The following is a 20,397-nucleotide window of genomic DNA, read 5'->3' on the forward strand; positions in this document are numbered from 1 at the left end:
GCCATTTTGACTACTGCTTCCTGAAGTACACTTGAAAACAAATTTCACTGACAACTTCAACTAATTTCTCTAAGGTAACTTCTAATTATGGAAGTATATTGTACACGTTAAGTTTATTTCTTAAAAAATATTCTGTTAGTGATATGCTATCCCTCTTTAATAGTTAGAGATAGAGATAGACTTCTCTGTAATAGTTATGGATTGAGTTAGGCTTCTCTGGTATACTAGCTCTACTAATATAGTTAATTTGTATGCAATTTTCAGAAAGAAAATGGAAGGAGAAAATAAGGCAAATGATACTTCTATCAAAGTAAAGGTGGAAAAACCAGAAGATGAAAAAAAAGAAGTTGATTTCATGGATGACTCTTTGGATGAACAGTTTATAGAATGTTTGGAAGAAATTGAATCATGTACATATAATTATGAGGAAATTCCGGACAATATTATGTTAGAAATTTTATTAAATTATGAAAAAGAATCAGAGGAATAAATTTATCTTTAATAATTTCAATTGTTTCAGACAATATTCTTTTTTATATGTAATTCATGAAGTATTACCAAAAATGTTTAAAATATAAAGTGAGACTTATAGTATACTGTTCAACTATTTTTCTGTTACATAGTAAGTTTACTCATAGTTACTACCTTTCTCCCACTATATTATCTCATATGAATATTTTACACCTCATTTTCATAAGTGAACAGGACAGACTACTCATGATCCCCTAGAAATTCTCAGGGAGTGCTTAAAAGATCTGTTTCTCCTTTCCAGACAGACTATATTATGAATTCCATATACCACAAAAAATACAATAACAACATGCAAGATGTCTACAAAGAAGATGGTGAACATTAAATTTAAGTCTCTTCATTAGTACCTACATGTAGGTACTTACATAAAATAAAAAAATAAAAAAAAAAACAATTCATAAACATACAATTTTTGAAGTGATTATTTTTCCATAGTACCCTCCTCGATACGCTCCCCGGTGCGCGCACCAGGCGCTTCCCCCGCGAAAATCGAAAAAAAAAAAAAAAATTTTGAGGCCCCGCGGGGCCCTTTAATGGCCCCCATATCAAACCTAGGGGGTCAGGGGGGGTCTACCCTGCCCCCTTATGGTCAATTCCACCCTTTGTTTTTGCCACCTCTTATGACTAGATTTTACCGATAGACAAGATGGCGGCCGCTCCAGACTGTTTAGAATGTTTACAGACAACTGAGATCCAATCAGCTTCCTGCGCGCAAGTCGCGTGTCGCGCCTGGAGCGCTCACCGGTGCGCGTACAGGAGCGCTGCTCTAGATATATATATTTTTTTGAACCTAAATTACTCAAAATCCACTGGAGCACATATCTTGAGACATAGCAAAGGCACATCGGGCTACCAGTCCCTACAATTTTGCCAAGTTTGGTGGAAATCCATTCAGCCGTTCGAGCTAAAAGTGAAATCGACCGCCCTATGGAAATTAACATGGGGAAAACGCGTTTTGGGACCCCCCTTTTATCTCGGCCCCCGCTTGACGAATCCCCCCCAAACTTTCAGGGAAGGACCGGACCGCCATGAGACCATTTTCCTGAAAATTTCAGGCAGATTCGTCAACCGGCGCCAAAGTTATTCAAAATAGAATGTTGAGATTTAACATTGAAAATTATCCTAACTATAACTACCTACTGGCGACCGCCAGTAGGTAATATATATATATATATATATATATATATATATATATATATATATATATATATATATATATATATATTACCTACTGGCGATAGCCAGTAGGTATATATAGTTAGGATTTTTTTCCTATGGGATTTTTGAAAATTCTATGTCGAATAACTTTGGCTTATTAGGACAGAATTGGCTGAAATTTTCAGGAAAATGGAACATTTTGTTTCTGAGCAGCCCCTGAAAATTTGGGGGGGTTTCGTCAAGGGGGGGCCGAGAAAAAAGGGGGGTCCCAAAACATGTTTTTCCCATGCAATTTTCCATAGGGCGGTTGGCCTCACTTTTAGCCTGAACGGCTGAATGGATTTACACCAAACTTTGCAAAATTGTAGGGACTGGTAGCCCGATGTGCCTTTGCTATGTCTCAAGATATAGGCTCCAGTGGTTTTTACGAAAATTAACTTTGAAAAATATATATTGGGCTACATTGGGCTATATATATGTTGGAGCCCAAATGTAGCCCAATGTAGCCCAATGTAGCCCAATGTAGCCCAAAGATGGCCACCAGAGACAAAAAAACCAAATGTAGCCCAAATATCAGCCAGATGTAGCCCAACTATAGCCCAATGACAGATTGTCCCAGAGTGTTCTAAAGAACAACTAGAGTGCTAACAGTCCTACTTATTACAAAGGTATGGCACACCTGAAGCCATCTTGATTGGAATAAAGTGGTAACTCTTAAAACATTTAATTTAAAAAGGAACAAAATGAGGGGGTTCATTTTGCCATAGAAAGTATGATTAGCGAATATATGACGAAATCCCGCATACCATCAGTCCGCAAAAAAAATCCCGCATGTACTATTAGGCCGCAAATTAAAATAACGAAAACTTTTAGAATGAATATGCCTTTAGCATACACTAAACAACTAAACTACCCTAAACCCTAAAACACTACCCCCAGCATGACCCTACACTACACAAACAGTACAACACTACCCTAAACCCTAAAACACTACCCCCAGCATGACCCTACACTACACAAACACTACAACACTACCCTAAACCCTAAAACACTACCCCCAGCATGACCCTACACTACACAAACACTACAACACTACCCTAAACCCTAAAACACTACCCCCAGCATGACCCTACACTACACAAACACTACAACACTACCCTAAACCCTAAAACACTACCCCCAGCATGACCCTACACTACGCAAACACTACAACCCGACCCAAAACCCTAAAACACTACACCCCAGCATGACCCTACACTACGCAAACACTACAACACTACCCTAAACCCTAAAACACTACCCCCAGCATGACCCTACACTACACAAACACTACAACACAACCCTAAACCCTAAAACACTACCCCCAGCATGACCCTACACTACGCAAACACTACAACACAACACTAAACCCTAAAACACTACCTCCAGCATGACCCTACACTACGCAAACACTACAACACTAACCTAAATCCTAAAACACTACCCCCAGCATGACCCTACACTACGCAAAAACTACAACACTACCCAAAACCCTAAAACACTACACCCCAGCATGACTCTACACTACGCAAACACTACAACACTACCCTAAACCCTAAAACATTACCCCCAGCATGACCCTACACTACGCAAACACTACAACACTACCCTAAACCCTAAAACACTACCCCCAGCATGACCCTACACTACGCAAACACTACAACACTACCCTAAACCCTAAAACACTACCCCCAGCATGACCCTACACTACGCAAACACTACAACACTACCCTAAACCCTAAAACACTACCCCCAGCATGACCCTACACTACGCAAACACTACAACACTACCCAAAACCCTAAAACACTACCCCCAGCATGACCCTACACTACGCAAACACTACAACACTACCCAAAACCCTAAAACACTACCCCCCAGCATGACCCTACACTACGCAAACACTACAACACTACCCAAAACCCTAAAACACTACCCCCAGCATGACCCTACACTACGCAAACACTACAACACTACCCTAAACCCTAAAACACTACCCCCAGCATGACCCTACACTACGCAAACACTACAACGCTACCCAAAACCCTAAAACACTACACCCCAGCATGACCCAACACTACGCAAACACTACAACGCTACCCTAAACCCTAAAACACTACCCCCAGCATGACCCTACACTACGCAAACACTACAACGCTACCCTAAACCCTAAAACACTACCCCCAGCATGACCCTACACTACGCAAACACTACAACACTACCCTAAACCCTAAAACACTACCCTCAGCATGACCCTACACTACGCAAACACTACAACACTACCCAAAACCCTAAAACACTACCCCCAGCATGACCCTACACGACGCAAACACTACAACACTACCCAAAACCCTAAAACACTACCCTCAGCATGACCCTACACTACGCAAACACTACAACACTACCCAAAACCCTAAAACACTACCCCCAGCATGACCCTACACTACGCAAACACTACAACACTACCCAAAACCCTAAAACACTACCCCCAGCATGACCCTACACTACGCAAACACTACAACACTACCCAAAACCCTAAAACACTACACCCCAGCATGACCCTACACTACGCAAACACTACAACACTACCCAAAACCCTAAAACACTACCCCCAGCATGACCCTACACTACGCAAACACTACAACACTACCCTAAACCCTAAAACACTACACCCCAGCATGACCCTACACTACGCAAACACTACAACACTACCCAAAACCCTAAAACACTACCCCCAGCATGACCCTACACTACGCAAACACTACAACACTACCCTAAACCCTAAAACACTACAGCCCAGCATGACCCTACACTACGCAAACACTACAACACTACCCTAAACCCTAAAACACTAGCCACAGCATGACCCTACACTACGCAAACACTACAACACAACCCTAAACCCTAAAACACTACCCCCAGCATGACCCTACACTACGCAAACACTACAACACTACCCTGAACCCTAAAACACTACCCCCAGCATGACCCTACACTACGCAAACACTACAACACAACCCTAAACCCTAAAACACTACCCCCAGCATGACCCTACACTAAACAACCACCACAACTCTACACTACACTAACACAACACTACACTACACAACACTACACTACACTACACAATCACTAACCCACGAAAAAATTAACACAAACCCACTTACCTCTCTCGTCATCGTGGTTTTCACAACGCAAATGCATTTACCATACATGCCTTTAAAACGTAATTCTTTGTAAAGGCATGCGCGATAAATGCACATGCGTTTTGAAAAAATGCGGGATAATGGTATGCGAGCTCAATGACCTTGCGGGTTAATGGTATGCGGACTGAAAGTCTGTGGGATAAAAAATGCGGGAAAATGACTGCAAACCATGATTAGCAGCAGACTTCCCTGGTGAGCACTAGCTTTACTACAGTGATCTAATGAGCAACTAGAGTGCTAACATTCAGAATTTATGGCAAATATGTGACACATCTGAATGCCTTCTTGATAGAACCAAAGTAAACAAGCATTGAAAATGCAATAGATCTCGCCCTCGTTTAAGTTAAAACCATTCTGTTTGTAATGAGGTGGCTTTTTAGCTTTGCTTTTATTAGTGTTTTTAAAACTTTCATGTAAATAACATGCATATGTATGCATATATGTATATGTATGCATGCATTTATATTTATATAGATATGCAGATTACATATGTTTATATATGTATATTACCTACTGGCGATAGCCAGTGGGTATATATAGTTAGGATTTTTTCTCTATGGGATTTCTGAAAATTCTATGTCTAATAACTTTGGCGTTTGTGGACGGAATTGGCTGAAATTTTCAGGAAAATGGCACATTATTTTTCTGAGCAGCCCCTGAAAATTTGGTAGGGTTTCGTCAAGGGGGGGCCGAGAACAAAGGGGGGTCCCAAAACGCGTTTTTCCCATTCATTTTTCCATAGGGCGGTTGGACTCACTTTTAGCTCGAACGGCTGAATAGATTTACATGAAACTTGGCAAAATTGTAGATATGGTTTGCCCGACGTGCCTTTGCTATGTCTCAATATATGTGCTCCAGTGGATTTTGAGAAATTAACGTTTAAAAAAATATATATATCTGTGACAGCGCTCCGGTTAGCGCCCCGGTTCGCGTACCTGACGCGTAACGGAACTTCGCGAAGCGAATCTGATTGGCTCTCCGGTGTCTGTCAACATTCTAAACAAACCGGAGCAGCCGCCATCTTGTCTCTCGGTACGATCGAGAGACAAGATGTGGTGAAAAACGAAGGGGAAAATGAAGGAAAGGGGGCAAGGTAGACCACTCCTGACCCCCTAGGATTGATGAGGGGGATATTAAAGTGCCCCGCGGGGCAAACATTTTTGCGATTTTACGCCGTAGAGGCGCGTCCCGGTACGCGAACCGGGCAGCTCACCGGGCAGCTAACCGGGCAGCTCTCCTGTAGCTGTCAACATTGTAAACAGTCCGGAGCGGCCGCCATCTTGTCTCTTGGTAGGTTCGAGAGACAAGATGTGGTGAAAAAAGAAGGGGGAAATGAAGGAAAGGGGGCAAGGTAAACCCCTCCTGACCCCCTAGGATTGATGAGGGGGATATTAAAGTCCCCCGCGATTTTTCGCGGTAGAGGCGCTTCCCGGTACGCGAACCGGGCAGCTAACCGGCAGCGTAACGGGAGTCCGCCATCTTGTGTTTTTGGAGCGTCCGGTTCGCGTACCGGGTAGCGTCCCGGTAAGCGTAACAAGGGGAAAACCAAGAGAAACAGTAAAAAAAAATTAAGGGAATAGATTTCCAGCAAACTTGGCAAAATTGTAGGGACTGTTTGTTTGATGTGCCTTTGCAAGGCCTCAAGATATGTGCACGTGTGGATTTTGTCTAATTAAGGTTAAAAAAAATATATATATCTGTAAGCGTGCTCCGGCACGCTTACGTTACGGGTTATGTTTGCGCTGCAGAACCGATACGTCACGGTTATGCGACGCGTCATGAGGCGTCTCACGTGGCTACGTGATACGTCACGTAATAAAGAATATATTTTACAGCTATAGATATTAGCTTTTAAAAAACCAATGAAATTCACTGAAAAAACCATAGGTTATAGACCATATATAGTTAGGAATTTGCATTTACAAAACCTTGAAAATTCACTGAAAAAACCATAGGTTAGAGACCATATATAGTTAGCTGGACATTTTATTGACATAAAACCAATGAAATTCCATATATAGTTAGTTGCACTAACTATATATCGCGCACCCGCAATCCACTGCTGATGATGTCACATATTACATCATTCATGACATGGTCAGTGACATCACTGATGACATCACTGATGACATCTCAAATGACATCACTGATGACATCACTGATGACATCTCAAATGACATCAGTCATGACATCATGACACACCAATACCAGTTACTACATACGCACTCACTGATTCCTACGTCTACACACACATTCACTCATTCACCCATACAATCACTCATACATACAGTCACTCATTATTACAACACTATCATATGCACTCATACACCTATGCAGACACTCACACACTGCCACTCATCCATGGAGTTACTCACACACCTAGTCAGTCCTGTAAAGAATCAATCACACTTCCATTTCCTCATCTATACAGTTAAACACAGAACACCATACTTCAGTGACATCACTGATGACATCACTGATGACATCTCAAATGACATCACTGATGACATCTCAAATGACATCACTGATGACATCATGACACACCAATACCAGTTACTACATACGCACTCACTGATTCCTACGTCTACACACACATTCACTCATTCACCCATACAATCACTCATACATACAGTCACTCATTATTACAACACTATCATATGCACTCATACACCTAGTCAGTCCTGTGAAGAATCAATCACACTTCGATTTCCTCATCTATACAGTTAAACACAGAACACCATACTTTTCACACATATACTAACACATACTTACTCTCTTATACAATCACTGATACAAGTACACATTGATATGCACAGAGTCACACACCTCCCAGCCAGCCACACACACACTCAGTCTTCCATACATCCACTCATTCTTCAATATGTAAAACATATTTAAACTTTACAAAAACACACAGACACTAGATGATGTCATCAGTGATGTCATTTGAGATGTCATCAGTGATGTCATCAGTGATGTCATTTGAGATGTCATCAGTGATGTCATCAGTGATGTCACTGACCATGTCATGAATGATGTAATATGTGACATCATCAGCAGTGGATTGCGGGTGCGCGATATATAGTTAGTGCAACTAACTATATATGGAATTTCATTGGTTTTATGTCAATAAAATGTCCAGCTAACTATATATGGTCTCTAACCTATGGTTTTTTCAGTGAATTTTCAAGGTTTTGTAAATGCAAATTCCTAACTATATATGGTCTATAACCTATGGTTTTTTCAGTGAATATATATATATATATTACCTACTGGCGGTCGCCAGTAGGTAGTTATAGTTAGGACCTAGTTTCCATAGGAAATCCTCAACATTCTATTTGGAATAACTTTGGCCCTGGTTGAAGAATCTTAGCGAATTTCTCAAAGAAGATGGCTCAGTCCGCTGCGCTCCTTCCCTAAAAGTTTGGGGGGGATTGGTCAAGTGGGGCTGAGATAAAAGGGGGGTCCCAAAACGTGTTTTCTCCATGTTATTTTCCATAGGACCTTTAGACTCGGCTACAGGTCGAACGGGTGAATGGATTTATAAGAAATTTGGCAAAACTGTACAGTCCGGCTCGCAGATTACGCTTTTTTTGGAATGGTGTAAATCCGTTCAGTAGTTGTTGAGAAAATTAAAGTTAAAGTCAATGATATATCTATAGGCGCGCAAACACGTGCGCGCACCCAAGCGGCTGCGCGTGAGCGGTATTTTTTTGGGCTGCGTGACGTCTGTTAAGTTCGATTCGAAGGAAATCAGGAAGTTTTGTCCGCGATTTTGTCACTGAGAGTAAATATATTGTTCATTTCAAAGCGTTGAAACATGGAAAGGGGAGAAGGTAGAGATTGTCTTCCTGCGTAGGTTTTCTCAGGGTGTGCAGTAAGGCCCTTAAACGCGAAAAGATATAATTTTTCTCCGAAAAAAAAATACGGGGTGCGCGCACTCGGTCGCGCACACCTATTTACAAGAGTGTGAAAATGGAGGTAAATCAGAAGTTTGAGTGCTTAGATATAAGGTGGCTCTGAAAAGAGCCCTTGTGTTAATTGAGTGTTTTCTGCATTTATAAGTAAGTACCGATGCAGAGCCTGATGTTGCAGAGGAAGATTCTGTTTCCCTCATTCGTGAAATGAACACCGTCTCTCCTATAGACGTCTTGCATGTGGTAGCGCAAGTTGTTGTGGTAAATAGAACCCATGCTATAATCTCTGAGGAACGCAGAAACAGATTTATTTACATGTCTCCTTGCTTTCTCAAATTGTGCACAATGGTGATTGGACCAATTCCATTTCTGTCTTTGGCATATATTGGAATATACCAAGGCAGATCGAGGAAAAAGTGTCATCAATTGTCGAAAGGTGTCTTTTAGAAGCATTTCCAGACCTACCCCAGTGATTGTGCCTAGATCGTTCCCACCACAGTGCACAATTATAAGGTCTGGTCCTGGGAGATGCATAAAAGTTTTCACCAATGGAATCAATTGGTGACATTTCAATCCTCTTTTGGAAATCCATGTTATGTGTACATTTGGTAAGCTGAGGTTGCAAATTCGTCTTCTTACTGCATATTTTTCACTCCAGTGAATATAACTGTGTCCTATTAGCCAGACCTTCATTTTCAAGGGATTTGTAGTCGTCCTCCGATCGGTTCTGGAAGTGGAATGGTAGTTAGAAGTTGAAATTCTAAATAAAGAAAAAGGAAGAGGCTGGGTGTAGTTTAAAAAATAAAAATGATTGGTTGATTGTAAGAAGTGGAGATTGAACAGTACGTTGCATGTTAATGTTTATGTTAAACGAAAAGTACTATTGGGTGTGAAAAAACAAGACATGTAACAGAGTTGTGGATTGGCAGGTGTTTCTGGAGGGAAAATAGTGTTATTAGTTAGCTGTAGAACGTTGAGACATGAACTTTTGACCTCTGCCTTCAGCAAGGTGCAGAATGAGGTGTTACCATGGAAACAGCCGGAGATGGCAGTTGGTGATGGGTTCACTCTTTGGTGCCTCTGCATCTGAGTCTGTTCTCTGGTGGCTGGAGGACAACTGTTTGTTATTGTGGAGATGAAAGGGTGATAAGGAGAGAAATACGACATAGCGTCTGGCCTGTAGAAGCGTGGGAGCAGTGATTAACTCTGAGTAAAGCGGAACTGTGTCGGTGCTTAGTAACAGTAAAAAAAAATATGTTAACAGTGGTATAACTGTGTTTACGGTGCGCAACCTACTAAGAAAGAGTTCACGGGCCGTAATTGGCTTGGAGGTTCTAGTATCAGTAAGTGAGTTCAAGAAAAGAAAACATTCAGGACTTTATTTATGAAGGCCTTGCGCCACCGGTGCGTTACTTTTTCCCATTTTAAAAAATGAGGCCCCGGCGGCGGAAGGTCTTCATAAATAAGGTCCTCAGTGTCTACAGTTAAGGTTATGTGGAACCCATGAATAGTTTTTCAATATGAAATCATTTCAGTTGAGATTATGGATTAAAAGAGAAACCGTGAATATTTGAAATGTTTATTTAGAAATGTACTATTTTAAAGGCAAATCATTATGTAATATGAGTACAGAAATTGCAAAAAACACAGTAATTGGTATTGTCAGTAGTACATGGAATACAAACGCTATAGTTGAAGAAAAATGAATATAGTTGGAAAAAAACATTGTACAGTCTTATAAGGAAGTATATTATATTTTAATAAATGAAAGAAGGTTTGTGGCCTTTCAGTTTAGGAACGATATATGAAAATGCAAGTGGTTATACATCATTACTTTATGAATCAGCTGTCAAACAACACAAAATCATAATGTCCATTGTTAGTAAAGCAAATAGGTCTGTTCTTCAAAAGAAAATATGGAAAATAACGTGAAGAATATAGAAAACCAAAAGGAAATGAGGACGTCAATGGGTTGTTTGAGAGTTATTGAAGCATTGTTTAGGCAAAATAGGTAGTTTCTGCTTGTAACAGGAAATCAGTTTTATCATTTGAAATTATGTCAGCTATCCAATGGAAAAGAGTAAAGCAGTACTGATAATCTCTTATAATCGGAGCCTCTTTTACCATCAGAGTGCAGGTCGGTGGGTTTTCGATGTAGCTCGCTGTTAGGAAAGAGTTAATTGTCCATTGTGTAGGCAAAGTATGCAGCAAGTGCCTCTAACATGAAATCACTGTTATCATCTGAAAACATGTCAGCCATCCAATTGAGAAGATCAAAGGAGCATTCATGATCTGTCATTATTGGAGCGTCTTTTACCATCATTGGGCAGCTCGGTGGGTTTTCGATGTAGCTCTCTGTTAGGAAATCTTGCGCCGCTGCGAATATATTCCAATGACCCAGAACTCCTTGTATCGCTGCAAAGGCCATAAACCCTCCGTTGTAACAAAGCTGTTCATGATCAAGTAACGGATTCATGAGGTGATTGTAATTCGGTTCAGGAGGTACCAAATTGCAGAGACATAAATCCAGGGCCCACGTGAAATCACAGCTCAGGCAATGAAATACAGGCTGCACACAGGTGAAATACGAATATCGAAATGATAATCGATATGATGCATTCAAAGTCGAGAGTGGTAAGATGCCGTAGTAGTCAAGCATCCTCTGGCGAAATAGTTCTAAGTGGCCCGGCTCGTTTGCGAAGGCAGGAGGGACATCCATTTTGAATTTCCCAAGATGGTAAAGGAAACGGCGCAGCACCGCTGGTTGTATAGCAACTCCACAGAATTAGGTCGCCGGCTATGCAGTGGAGAGAAGCAGAATGACTTGATACATTTTCTAAGAGTCTAGTCACTTATATATTGCTTAGTGGTTATTAAAAAAGTAGCTTTTTTTGAACTGGAGGATGCGTTAAAAAATAAGGGAGTGATTTGAGGGAGTTGCAAAGCAAGGTCAATTTTTTTTTACATCAATGCTGTTTTCTGTGAATGTTAGCTTAGTGAAAGATATGTGTGTGAGCAGATGCAACGTTCAGTTTTAAATGTGACAATGGCGGTCTTGTTCATGTCTTCCGATTCAAGGTCGGTATTCGCTGCCAAATACAAAGATTAAGAAACGCATGCGTGGGGTACATAGTGTGCATTCTTAAAGGAAAGCAAATGAAGGGTTATTTGTACCGCGTTAGCATTGTCGTACAAAAAGTTATAGTGATTTCTGTTATATGTGAAGAAAGTGTCACTGATGAAGACTGAAAATAAATCCTTATAAATGATACGGACTGGTGTATTTTAGAAAAGGTTTGTAACATTACATGAATTGTGTAAAAAAATAATGTAATTGAAAGTGTATGGTTTGAAAACGAAAAGTAGAGGTTTATAGTTCATGTTTTGAAAGCAGTTCTAGAGGGTCAGAAGATAGTGTATGGTTTGAAAATGAAAAGTAGAGGTTTATAGTTCACGTTTTGAAAGCAGTTCTAGAGGGTCAGATGCATGATAGATTTATTAAAAATAGAACATGTTTTTAAATAGTATTTTGGAAAAAATATGTGCCTTTATGTACTATTTACATTATGTGCCTGTTGCGTATTCTTTGAGTTTTAGTAATCCTGTGTCTTATAAGTTTTCTAGGGGCGGTTTGAGGTTCATGGTGGGTTTGGGCAGGGAGGGTAGGTTGGGGGTTTGTAATAGGGGGTTCGGCTGGGGTGGAGTGCGGAGTTTAGTGAAAAGTGAGGGGGCGGGGAGTTACGGTGTTTGGTAATGGAGCAGAGTCAGAGGACGCCACATTTGTGTTATGGGCTGCCACGGAAATATGTATTTATTCTCAGAGGTTTATTATATTAAGCATATATATTAGCATGGTGGCTCTTGTCGTTTTGTGGTTCTGTGTATGTTTATAATGCTGGCTCTGTAGTTTTTGTTTATGGACCTTATTGCGACACACAGGGGACCTACGTTGCACAGTTGGAGATCAGAGACTTAGGAAATAAAACTTTATAATTGTAAGGGCTGTAAGCGATAGAAATCGCCCGTTCTCGGTGTAAAAATATCACCGCTATTGGTGGTATTTTCTACGGTGTTAGTACTCGAAGGAGACTAGTAACATATATGTGAAAAAAAATTATGTAATAGGCTAAGCATTTTACATTATCTTGGAAAACAAAAGTTGCTTTTACATAGCAATACGTCTCTTATAATTAAGGGACGGAGTGTATATAGTGCTATTTAGTACTCTGCTATGTGATTGATGTCGAATATTTCATAAGAGGAGGCTTTAAAAGTTTTACGATAAACTGGTTTTCTAGGGAAGTGGGTGGAGTGTTCCGTGTAAATTGCAGAATAGAAACTAGTAAGAACCAATTCGAAGTGTTGTTTTAAAGTCACATGACTGCACATGCGTGTCTCAACGCGATAGGTGGGTGCGCGCACCCGGTCGCGCACTATAAGAAAGCGGCGAGAAAATATCAGCTACTATGCTCTTCAAGCTTGTTTTGGTACAAAGAGTTAGTTCTGAAAAGAACTTTTTTTTTTTTTTTTTTGGAAACAAGTGTTATGATGCTTTTGATTTCTTAAAGTTGCTATGATATTTTTCAGTATGTCATACTATCCAAATAAAGTGAAGAAATTTAACTTTTCTTGGAGCATTTATGACTCTCAATTTTGTGTTTAATTAGAGTAAAGCTTTGCTCTCCGTATACAAGAAGTTCTCCACAGTTGTTGCATTTTATGTGCACCTTCGCCAGACATGGTTTCAAGTCCATTTTAGCACTCGATGGAGATACAGGTCGTCCACCGGAAGATGTGCTGATTACTTCTGATGGTAATAGCGTGGCCTCCGTTTTTCTTGTCAAAGGTGGTCGCTCATTTTCATCATATTCGGAAGATGAATGCGGAACGGTAGCCATTGTACCGAAGTCTTCGGGAAGATGTTCGACGTTGTTGTCTCTTGAGAGTAGAAAAGAAAGTGATGGAAGTGGGTGGAGTGCTGCGTGTAAATTCCAGAATAGAAACTACTAAGAACCAATTAGAAGTGTTGTTTGGAAGTCACATGACTTCACATGGGAGTGTCAGGTCCTGTACGCGATAGGAGGGTGCGCGCACCCGGTCGCGCACTAAAATAAAGCGGCGAAAAAATATCTCATAATATGCTCTTGGAGCATGTTTTGGTAGAAAGAGTTAGTTCTGAAAATAACTTTTTTTTTTTTTTTTGGGGGGAAAGAAGTGTTATAATGCTTTCGATTTCTTAAAGTTGCTACTACATTTTTCAGTCTATAATACTATGAAAATGAAGTAAAGAAATTTATCTTTTCTTGGGGCATTTATGACTTTCAATTTTGAGTTGAATAAGAACGAGGCTCTGCTCTCCGTACAAAAGAATTTCTCCACACTCGTTGCATTTCATGTGCACCTTCGCAAGATATGGTCTCAAGTCCATCTCAGCACTCGATGGAGATACAGGTCGTCCACCAGAAGATGTGCTGGGCACCTCTGATGGTAATAGCGTGGCCAGGGCTCTTGTCGATGCTTTTGCATAATGCTCAGGGTGCCTTTGTTTAACATGCCGCAGCATGGTGTGTATAGAAAAGGAATATTTTCTATTTGGATTTCCCCTTGAGAGCTCCGAATTGCATATCGTGCAGGTTACTTTTGGCGCATTCACTTTCTTTTGATCTTCAGGATAAGTGAAAAATTGCCAAATGAAAGATTCCTTTTTTCTTCTTAACGGTGGTCGCTCATTTCCTTCAGATTCGGAAGATGAATCTGGTAGGGCAGCCATTTCAGCAAAGTCTTCCGGAAGATGCTCGACGTTGTTGTCTCTTGAGAGTAGAAAAGATTGTGAGGAAAGTGGGTGGAGTGCTGCATGTATATTCCAGAACAGAAACTACTAATAACCAATTGGAAGTTTTGTTTTCAAGTCACATGACTTTACATGCGCTTCTCAGGACGTGTAGGCGGTGATACTATCTAGTTACGAACGTGATTACATACTTAGGAACTAGCATTCAAAAAAACTATGAAATTCACTGAAAAAACCATAGGTTTTACTCACGTTATAGTTAGGAAGTAGCATTTGAAAAACCTATGAAATTCACTGAAAAAACAATAGGTTTGACACCAGTTATAGTTAGCTGGAAATTTTACTGACATAAAACCAATGAAATTCCACGTTATAGTTAGTTGGACTCACTATAACTTGCGCGTGTAATGCACTGCTGATGACATTACATATTACATCACTCATGACATGGTCAGTGACATCACTTATGACACCATCCAGTGAATGTGTGTCTTTCTAAAAAATAAAGATGTTTTATATATGTATATGTAAAGGTCAAGGGAAGAATAAATGTTTAAATTATTGTCTTAATGAATGTTTTTTTCAAAAAGAAATGATTGGATAACTGGCTTATTAAGTGTATCTTAGTGAATACATATATTAGCGAGTAATGTTTAAATATTTGATTATATGTATCAGTGTTTCACTTTGTGAATAACTGGTTGCATGGATTGATGAGTACCTACATGTGTAGGTATTTGGGTTCTTAGATGTTTTTTTAGTATCAGTATGAGTGTTTCTATGGTTTTATGGGGGTATTACTAATCACATAGATGCATGAATGACTAACTCTCTTTTTGTATGTGTTTAGAAGACACCATATGTGCAGGACTGTATGGGTGGTTGAGTGTGTATAGTTTTATATGCAAATAAATGGATGTTCAATAGTTTATTTGCATGTGTGAGCATGTGTGTGAGTAACTTTTGGATGATTTTCGGTGTGTTACAGGATGTATAGGTGTATCACTACATATGATGAGTGAGTATATGTATGAGTGACTATATAGAACTGTTGGTAAATGAGAGAATGTGTATATAGATGGTGGAATTACTGAATTGGTTGTTGTAACTGGTATGGGTATCTCCATTTTTTTGAAAATGTTAATTTCTATTTTCCAATATGTGTTTTAAGGGTTACCTTACACTGAAAGGAGGTCTGTCACTCTGTCACAAAGATGGTGTCATCAGTGATGTCATGAGTGATGTAATATGTAATGTCATCAGCAGTGCATTACACGCGCAAGTTATAGTGAGTCCAACTAACTATAACGTGGAATTTCATTGGTTTTATGTCAGTAAAATTTCCAGCTAACTATAACTGGTGTCAAACCTATGTTTTTTTCAGTAAATCTCATAGGTTTTTCAAATGCTACTTCCTAACTATAACGTGTGTAAAACCTATGGTTTTTTCAGTGAATATATATATATATATATATCACCAGGAGCCCTTATGCTGGATACCAACGGCGCAGAAGAAGAGAGGAAGACCCAGGGTGCAGGTGAGCAGTGATTTTATTCAATAACGTGGAAGGCCCACCTCAGCATAACGTTTCGGCCTTCACTGAGGCCTTGGTCACATGACACAAAGGGGAGGAAGGGCAGAATTTAAAGTGCAAATGCAAGAATAATTAAACCGTGATTGGTTGCATTAATCACATGCTCCCACAGTAAGTTCATAGACATGAAAAACATACTGTAAGGCTACTCAAATTGCGGGATAATCCCTGTTTAACAACTATACATGTGCAAAATTGCTAGAGTGTGAACAGTTATATCCAGGAGTAAGGTTTAAGAAAACATGATAGGCATATATACATGATAAAATAACCATTTAAAAATACGCACTTTATAATGTTATCTATAATTATATATCAGATACATTTCATCAATATAAAATCAGGATAAAACCATACAAAAGTAAAATACATTTTTAACTTCTGATAAAAACACTGATATCCATATTCAAATAGTGCACATTTTATGATGGTTGGCGCACATTACTGTGAATATGCCACGGAGGAGATAATCTCTGTCTAAACACATTATCGCAGCCTCCAATGCTGTTACAAAAACGGAAATATCATCTTTTTGCCAGCCCTCTCAGGGAGCATTCGATATATTACAACCAAAGTGACAGTGCATAGTGAAAAACATAAAATAAATTTGTTTTCTTTACTACAGTTATTTTCTCTCTTATTGCATAGCCTAATCCTAGGCTATGATGTTTGACTACTGTGTCCACATTGCTCATCAGACATAGGGCCTATGATATTACAACAGTTGAATTACCCCATGTACACTATACTGGGACCTGCTATATAGTAAATTCATGAACTCAAGTGCCAGATCTGCGCAAAAAGATACTGTGAGAGATAAATGAGGTTCAGAGGCAAGTGTAAACATCCTCCGTTGAGTTGAGACCTCCTGGTGTCTTACTGTCCATCTCTAAGATGTACCTGGTCTCTAACATTCTCAAAGTTCCCTCTCTATCCCCTCCTCTCCTGAGGGGGCCCACAGAAGCAATGGTGTAGTATGTTAATAATGCACTGTTGTTGTTATGGCACTCTTTAAAGTGCCGGGCTACCGGATATGCTGAGTCATTGGTGTTAATGGCTCGTACGTGCTGGAGTATCCTCTTGTGAACCTGCAACTTGGTACTACCAATATAAAGCAGGCCACAAGGACACTCCAGCACATACACCACGTATTCGCTCTTGCAAGTTAGTTGTTTATTAATCTTGCGCGGGGTAGCTGAAAAGGGAATATTGTATTCTGATTTATTGACCCCATGGAGGCAAGCCTTACAGCTGGAGCATTTTCTAAAGCCCCTACTTTTGTCCATCCAGTTTTTACGTGTAACCACCTCAGGACTAGGTTTAACTAGGGCATCCTGCATGGAATATGCTTTCCTGAAGGTGATTGACGGCTTGTCCGGCATTTTTCCTCCTATAATAGGGTCACATCTAATTAGATCCCAATGTTTGGTAACAGTTTTTCTGAGTGCACCGTGTTGCTTATTATAAGCCCAGATCAGCCTCACAGATTGTCTGGCATGTGCCTCCATGGGTTTAGGTTTTTGTTTGCGCTCAAGGGTCAGGTCCGGGAAAATGCATTTGCCTTACGCATAGCCTTATCGATCTCATCCACCTTGTAGGCCCTAGCCAAAAATCTAATTTTGCTAGCCTCCTGAGCTTGGCTACATTGTGCATCAGTACTGCACAACCGTCTAATTCAGAGCATCTCCCCATAGGGGATGCTTCGGATTAAATGGGCGGGGTGATGGCTACTGGCATGGAGCACAGTGTTCCCTATATAGCTTGGTCTGTAGTTTACCCTTATTGATCTCAATGGTAATATTCAGGAAGTATACATGGGATTGGCTGATGTCTGATGTAAACGCCAAATTATAGTGATTACAGTTAAGAGTATCAATAAACTGTTCAGCTTGTGTTCGTGTGCCACACCAAATTAAAAACACGTTGTCAATATAACGATACCACTGAACAATAGAACTTGCAGCTATGTCAGCGTGCTCACCATAGAGGACATGCCTCACCCAGTAGCCCATATGAAAACAGGCATAACTGGGAGAGAAACAGGCCCCCATGGCTACCCCCCTGACCTGCTGATAGTACTGTTTGTTGAACATAAAGAAATTGTGGTTCAAACAAAAAGTTATCATAGACAAGATCATCCTGTTGTGTTCCGACATAATTATAGGTCTATGTCCCAAATAGAATTCAATAGCTCTAATTCCATCCCTATGTACAATACTGGTGTACAATGATGTTACATCTAGGGTTATTAGCCACCAGTTCGGATCCCACTGGATATCCTCAACTTTGCGGAGGAAGTCACTGGAGTCTTGGACAAATGATGGTAAGTTTTGCACATGCTCTTGCAAAAATGAGTCCACATAAATTGTTGTATTCTCCAGCAAACCCCGCAAGCTGCAATAATAGGTCTACCAGGAGGTTTAACTGGATCCTTGTGAATTTTTGGGATCAGATACAGGACAGGCGTGATGGGGTGGTCATTTTTTAAGAACTTCAGTTCATCCATGCTGATAAGACCATAGGACCGCCACCCCATTAGCAAGGAATGGAAGTCTGTCTGGGCTTTTCTTACCACCCCACATCACAATGTCTATAGCAGTCAGAATTGTTTAATTGAGAGAGGGCTTCTTCCAGATAGAGTTGTCTGGGCCATAACACAATATTACCCCCTTTATCTGACTACCTGACAATGATATTATCATCTTGCTGGATCTTTTTAACCAGCTTAATATATTGGTCGTTCTGCTTCTATTTGTGTTGCTTAGTTTTGAGCATTTTGGTGTATAGCACCTTGATTTCTTTAATCGCAGCCTCATGGAATATGTCTATGTTGTCATGCAACATGACCGGCGTGTAGGTGGAACGTGGCTTAAAGTTAGTGAGGCTCCCTAAACTGGTGTTTGGTTGTTCAGGTGTGCTCTGTGAAGTTGATTGTTCACATCTGAGGGACTCCATGTCATGTAACAGAGGGGCATCGCGCACCAAGAGCCCTTGGTTGTCTGTTTCTGCTCGTACCCCAATTGTCCTTGTTTTAGTCCCAGCAAAATGTTTTTGTAGCTTCAATTTACGGACAAATTTGAATAAATCTATTCTGATATTAGCGTAATTGAAGTCACTAGGAGGACAATAAGACAGTCCCATCAACAGAATACGCAGTTCAGATGCTGAGAATTTGGTTTTGGTAAGATTTAAAACAGAAAGAGCAGTACCTGATATTGCCGATGAGTTATTCACTTCTTGGTCCACCGCCTGTTGAAATTCTTCTTTTTTTGTTGACTTTTTCCTTGAGTTGGCTTTTCGGCGCTGATAGCGCTTGGCGTTGCGGCTTTTAGCTTTTGTTGCACTGTTACCCTGGGGCGAAGAGTCTCGCATCTGTCCTTGCGTAGACACTCCACCTCTTAGGCCAGTAAAAACCGGGTAAACCCCAACCGCGGTTCTACATGCGAAGTATTGGAGTCCATGTCGCTTCCCAAACTGGAGCTGAGATTGGATTCAGACGTGTCTTCCTGTTGGACTAAACCAGGCATGGCATTGGAAGTAGATGGATGGATGCGTAGGGGGGACAGGCCTAAACGCTTTACTAGCTTTTATAGCGTCATATTTTTTCGCGAACGTAAAAATTTGCCCCTCAGCATAATCAGCCTTGTCGCGTTGAAACTTGTATGTTTTCCTTTTTCTGATTGTCTCCTCCTCTTTCTCTAACTTTGCCATCATTTCACTCCTTAGTTTGGTGCATTCAGCGATTTCCTCAGTGCAGATAGCTTCAATCTCTGCATTTAATTCCTCAATCTTTGCTTGGGTCTTCACACGGTCACTGTCCGCGTATCGTACCAATATTTGCACAAGCCGGAGGGAGGAGTCAAGATTACATTCCGCCCATTCTCTGAGCATATCTGGGTCGGGATCTTCATAGCTGGGGGCTAACATGACTTGCAGCCCCCTAGGTATTCTATTGACCTCCAGATAGCGGCTCAGGGAGCGGTGCTCCCACCATTTCGATTGTTCGCACCTCATACGTTTTTCAAGCTTTTTAAACTTTTCACGAGCACTAGCGCTTCCACTCTCTGCCGCTTCCTGCAATGTGGACACAGTTGCATCCCCGGCCGGGGAGTCATCACACGCGTTAAGGGCTGCCAGCTCCCTCCTACGTAAAGCGTCTGCT

The sequence above is a fragment of the Lissotriton vulgaris genome, chromosome 5 (genome assembly GCF_964263255.1).
Source record: "Lissotriton vulgaris chromosome 5, aLisVul1.2, whole genome shotgun sequence".
In the NCBI taxonomy this organism is placed as follows: Eukaryota; Metazoa; Chordata; class Amphibia; order Caudata; family Salamandridae; genus Lissotriton; species Lissotriton vulgaris.